Source organism: Cornus florida, unplaced genomic scaffold (genome assembly GCF_030987335.1).
Source record: "Cornus florida cultivar Cherokee Brave unplaced genomic scaffold, ASM3098733v1 CherokeeBrave_3.0.0_Hap2_Chr07, whole genome shotgun sequence".
Lineage (NCBI taxonomy): Eukaryota > Viridiplantae > Streptophyta > Magnoliopsida > Cornales > Cornaceae > Cornus > Cornus florida.
This window is the reverse complement of record NW_026775577.1, coordinates 40,669,073-40,674,708: the sequence shown is the minus strand read 5'-3', so window position 1 is coordinate 40,674,708 and position 5,636 is coordinate 40,669,073. Positions and strand designations below refer to the sequence as shown.

Below are 5,636 nucleotides of genomic sequence, written 5' to 3'. Positions count from 1 at the left end.
TGTCACAAACTAAAGAAAAAGAAGATATGCAAAAGCTTAAATGAGAGTTAACTCTTCCTCTCACTGAGATTCAAAAGTATTCGCCATCCAAGTCTCCGTTAAAAGGGTTCGTGCGGCCTTCTCAATCTCTGGTCGGACATGGATCACTTCCAAAACAAAGGACTGATGAAGGATTCGATTTTAAGGCATACTAACTCTTGGCTAAGTCAGGGTATGATTTTGCTAATCTTGTAAGCCTTGGAAAACTTAATTTTGAGGTTACCGGTGAGAAAGTGCATGGCCTCAATGAGACACAGAAGAAGTTGAAATATTAAGGGCATAAAATCATTCCACCTAAGTCTGGTCTCGGTTTCGTAGCTTCTGAGCCACTTTGAATTCAAATCACAAAAAAAGATAAGAAGTCAACACCTTATACATTGGGTTTGAAGAAGTTGAGGATGAACAAAATCATCAGACTATGCATTAAAGATCGGTCTTCGACCGTATAGGAGCTCCATGTGATCGAATATCCTTATTCAACAGGTTGTTGAGCCAAGAAACAAATGTCTCAAGTTCTCATGTCAGCAGTTTGCCTCGTGCCTCTGTTTTTAATAGAATGAGCTTTCGTGGCCAAGGAATAAAATTTCCACAACCTTAATCTCGAAAGTCAATATTTTCTTGAATTGGTACCATCAATGATGTGTTGCTAAGAAGCAGCAAGAGTGGAAAGTCAAATAAAGCTAACATTGACATGGTGAATAATAGTGAAGTTCAGAGCCTAGTGCCCTCGCGAATGAAACGTAAGATAGAGATAGATGTCATCAATGATGTAACACTAAAAGCTCGAAGGCGAACCATTGTATTCACTAATCAATCAGAAGAAGTGGATAGAGCAGAAGACACTGGTGAATCATCTTGTGTTACTTCGTACCACATCACTGTTGAAGAAAAACCTGACTTTGAACAACCAGATGACATCGAGAAAGCTCCACCAACACTAGAAGACGGGGCAGGCTACCGTTGATCAACTTAAAGAAATTAACTTAGGAACTGATGATCAACCCAGACCAGTTTTCGTTAGTGCATTCCTAAGCCCCTCAGAAGAAAATAATTACTTTTAATTGTTGTTTGAGTACAAGGATGTCTTTACTTGGACATACAAAGAGATGCCCGGTCTTGATCCTAAAATTGTAGTGCACAATCTCGCTGTCAAACATGGGACACGTCCAATTAAGCAGTCTCAACGTTTCTTCCATCCAGAGCTAGTTCCGAGGATAGAGGAAGAATTCAACAAATTGATTGAAGTGGGGTTCATTTGTGAGGTCAAATATCTAATATAGATTTGGAGCATTATTTCAGTAAAGAAGAAAAATGGACAGATTCGAATTTGTGTGGACTTTTGTGATTTGAATGAGGCATACCCAAAAGATGATTTTCCTCTTCCCATCCCCGAGCTCACTGTAGATGCAACCATGGGGCATAAAGCTCCTCATTTATGAATTGTTACTCTGGGTACAATCAGATAAGAATGACTCCGAAAAATGAGGAGCTAACTGCTTTTTGCATTCCTAAAGGTATATATTGTTACAAAGTTACGCCCTTCAGACTAAAAAATGCGGGAGGAACATACCAGCGCGCCATGCAAAGGATCTTCGACGACATACTCCATAAGATTGTTGAATGTTATGTTGATGACTTGGTGGTAAAGACGAAAGAGCGAAGAAATCATTTACAGGATCTACGTATAGTTTTTAATCGCCTCCGAAAATATCAGCTCAAGATGAATCCCCTTAAATGTGCATTTGGTGTGACTTCAGGGAAATTCCTAGGATACATCGTACGTCATCATGGTATTAAGATTAATTCTAATAAAGTTGAGGCCATTCAAAAGATGCCGCCTGATAAGTGCTTAAATGTTGCACATTTTAGCACTTAAGTTAGGGTATTTCAGTCGTTGTAGCTATCTTAATTTCATGTTTTGGTCCTAATTTATGTTTATGTGTATTTCAGGGCAATAAAGTTAAACTGAGCTAAGAACGGTCCATTAAAGCCTTTTTAGAGTCAAGCAAAGATATTCAGAAAAATCTCAGAAAGTGGCAAAAAGGAAGTCGCAGCCCATTGCTCGTATAGTGTGTTTATTCTTCAAAAGCGGTCAATCTCAGGCTTTTGATGATGGTCCCAAAGATGAAGAAGCAAACTAATGAGTTCGGGGCTAAAATGGAGCTAAATAGGGCTTAAAGGAAATTTTCAATTCTGGGGGGATCGATCCCCAGGGTGGGGGATCGATCCCCCAGGACTTAGCAACATTACAGTTTTTATTTAATTTTTGGGCTCATTTTGGGAACTGTTGGGCTTTAATGAGATTGTTACTTAAGGCCTAGTGAGCCATTAGATTAGGGTTAGTTTTAGTTTTTATTTAGGTAAAGATTATTAGAGAAAAAAAAAAAAGTTTTATTTTATTATTTTTTCTGTATCGTAGTATCGTATTTTCTCTCTGGAAAAACACGCGAAAAAAGAGAAAAAGCAAGAACAGGCTAGGGTTTGGAAGAAAAGTTCAGAGAAGATGAAGCAGATGATGGGGATTGTCCTGTCTTCGACTCCATCAACCATGAGTGGCTGATTCTTCTACTTAGGGTTGGATAAACCCTAAGCATGTAACCTAATCTCTCTCTCTTTTCATACTTTTTGGGGATTAATTTATGTAATTAGTGTATAGTCTTGAATATTATGAATTAAATTCTTCCAATTTATTATCTGTATTAATCTCATATTGTCTGATGTGTGGTTGATTGATAAACAAATTTTACATATGAATTCTTTGTTAATTGATTCTTGTGATGGCTATGCATGGTATTGCTTAGTTGTAATTGTGTTTCAAATTGATGAAAAATGCTTCCATTTGATGGATGGTACTACATGTTTAGGTTAATTTATTGTCTAATTAGTTTTAAATTCATGTTTAATTAGTTTAATTTAAGTTTAATTAATTTAATTGCAATTCAATTATTAGGTAAGTAGACCATCCATACTTATGTTTGAATTCCATACTTTTTGTCACAATTGCATTATCTTCTAGATTAATGTGTGTTAAATTTGAAACTTGGATTGATAAATCATGCCTTGAATGGGTGAATTGCACTACACTTAGTTTAATTGTCATTAGATAGTTGATTCATGCTTGAAATTGATGGTTTACACTTTTCATTGCACTTGTTAGCCACATATAGATTACATAGTATTATTTCCCCAATTAGTTGAAAGTGAGTGAGTTAGGGAATGTGCTTAGTGGTGAATCCTACACCCTAAGTCTCTTTCCAATCTCTTAAACTCTATTTCTTTATTGCAATCATTTAGTTTAAAATTAGTTTTAATCACAAACAAAACCCTTTTGGCAATCACATAAGCACTAAAGTAGAATTCAATTCTGGAAAACCTATAATTGTTTAGATCTCTTGGGACGATCCCTGCTCACTTCATACTCCATAGTATAAGTGTTTAGTGGTTTTATAAATTTTAAAATATGGTGCCCACTTGACATTATTTCTAAACCTAAAGTGTTGTGCATTATTTTGTGCACACGCTCGGTCGCACCATAGTTTTGGCGCCATTGCCGGGGATCTAACGGTTTTGAAGAATTGAATTAAACATTAGTTCTTTGTTGATTGTCTACTTTTAAGTCATTTTAATTTTTAATTTTTTTTTTATTATTTGATTTGTCAATTAGGTACTTGAAGCAAAGTGGAGCAAATGCTGGACTTAGAAGCAATTAAAAAAATTTGAAGTTGCTTAAGGACCATCTGTAAGTTCTCTTTAATTTTAGTACTTTAATTGTATACCAATTTGCATGCTGTGGACAGCCCAAGTGGAGGCTTAAATTGAATTGTTTTATTTTTAAGTCCAAGCATACCTTCTTGTAGAAGGCATCGGCCCGTGTGGAGGCATTTATTTGTTTTAAGTGCATTAATATTATTGAGGAGTTTGGGAACATCGTATGTGGAGGTTGAAATTTTGAAATGTTGGTGTGTTGACTTGTTCTAGTGCATGCATGGTCGTAGATCACTTAATCGTCCTCTTGCTCCTGTAAATCAAAATCTCGAAATTTTTCTTCGGCGTTTAAGAAGTTGTACTAGGGATAGTCATTTTAATCTTTCAAATTTTGATCTTCCATCACCTTTAATGGAAGATCCAATTGAAGATTCCATTGTAGATCTTGGTCATGTGGATCATAATGGTGTGCACCACCCACCACAAGTTCATATTGTGGATCCTCAAGGTGTGCATCCACCCTTGGGAATGCCACAACCAGTTAATCATGCGGTGCAACAACCTAATCTAGGGATGCCAAGGCCAAATGTTGTTCCCCCAATTGGTGAGCAACAACAACAATATGTTCAAATGGCATACCCTCAACAAGGTCAAATGGCATATCATCAACAAGGTCAAATGCCATATCCTCCTCTCAATCCTCTCAATCCTCCAATGGTCCTTAGGGATCATTACACTCCAAATCAATATAATGCACCCACTTGCATTCAATTGCCAAATTTCCGTGCTCATCATTATGAGATTAAGGCTTCCACCATTAACATGTGCCCCCTTTTCTATGGGTTGAGCAATGAAGAACCTTATAAACATTTAGATGAGTTTTTGGAAGTCTGCTCCACCGTGAAAATCACGGATGTTCCGGAAGAAGTCCTAAAAATGAAGCTTTTCCCTTTCACTCTTCGGGATAAAGCTAAATATTGGTTCAATAACTTGCGGCCGAATACAATCACCTCTTGGGCACAATTGCAACAAAAGTTCTTAAAAAAGTATTACCCCGCAAGTCGAACTGATGCCATGAGAACTTCCATTCGTGAATTTAAACAACAAGAAGGAGAACCCCTTCATGAAGTATGGGAACGTTTGAATGACTTGCTACGGAAGTGTCCACATCATGACATTCCTAAGTGGCAATTAGTTCAATGTTTCTTTTCAAGTTTATCCGATGCCAATAAGGGCATTGTTGATGCTTCTTGTGGCGGAAGCTACATTGAAAGAAATGAAGATGAAATTTGGCAACTTTTCGAAAAAATGAGTGAAAACTCAATGCATAGATCTTCATCTTCTAGGGGTAGGCACCTAGCACTTATGGGAGGAAAGAAAGCTATAAATCAAATAGACTCTTCCATGGAAATTGCCGCTGAGGTCAAAAATCTTACTCAAAGGTTTGATACATTCCTTTTGAATCAAGGTCCGGCAACTCAATCATATCCTCACCATTCCAATGAAATGTGCATGACTTGTTCTAGTTACACTCACCATACTTCAAATTGCTCTCTTGGACAAATTATACCAAGTGAGTCTCAAGAACAAGCAAATGCTGCTTTCATTCATCAAGGGAACAACCCTTATTCCAATACTTACAATCCGGGGTGGAAAAATCATCCAAACTTTGCATGGAGAAATCAAGGAGACGGTGCAAACCCTCCTCAAAATCAAGGTTACCAAGCAAAGTATGTTCCCCCACATCTCCAAAATCAAAATCAGAATTCTCAAGGTTACCATCCTTCATTCTATCCTCAGAATGTGAATCAATACTCTCAACCTCAAGCATCAAATCCTCAGTCCTACTCTCATCCTCAAGCATCAAATTCTCAATCTTATTCTAATCCAAA

General features: G+C 37.1%; 1 non-coding gene across 1 annotated transcript; it reads right to left on the bottom strand.

Annotated features, from left to right (window-relative positions):
* Window positions 1-4,815: 4,815 nt before the first annotated feature.
* LOC132267940 (small nucleolar RNA R71) lies at window positions 4,816-4,922 on the bottom strand. The gene has a single exon (XR_009469137.1). It is a non-coding gene; the product is annotated as a small nucleolar RNA R71 (small nucleolar RNA).
* Between the last annotated feature and the right edge of the window lie 714 nt (window positions 4,923-5,636).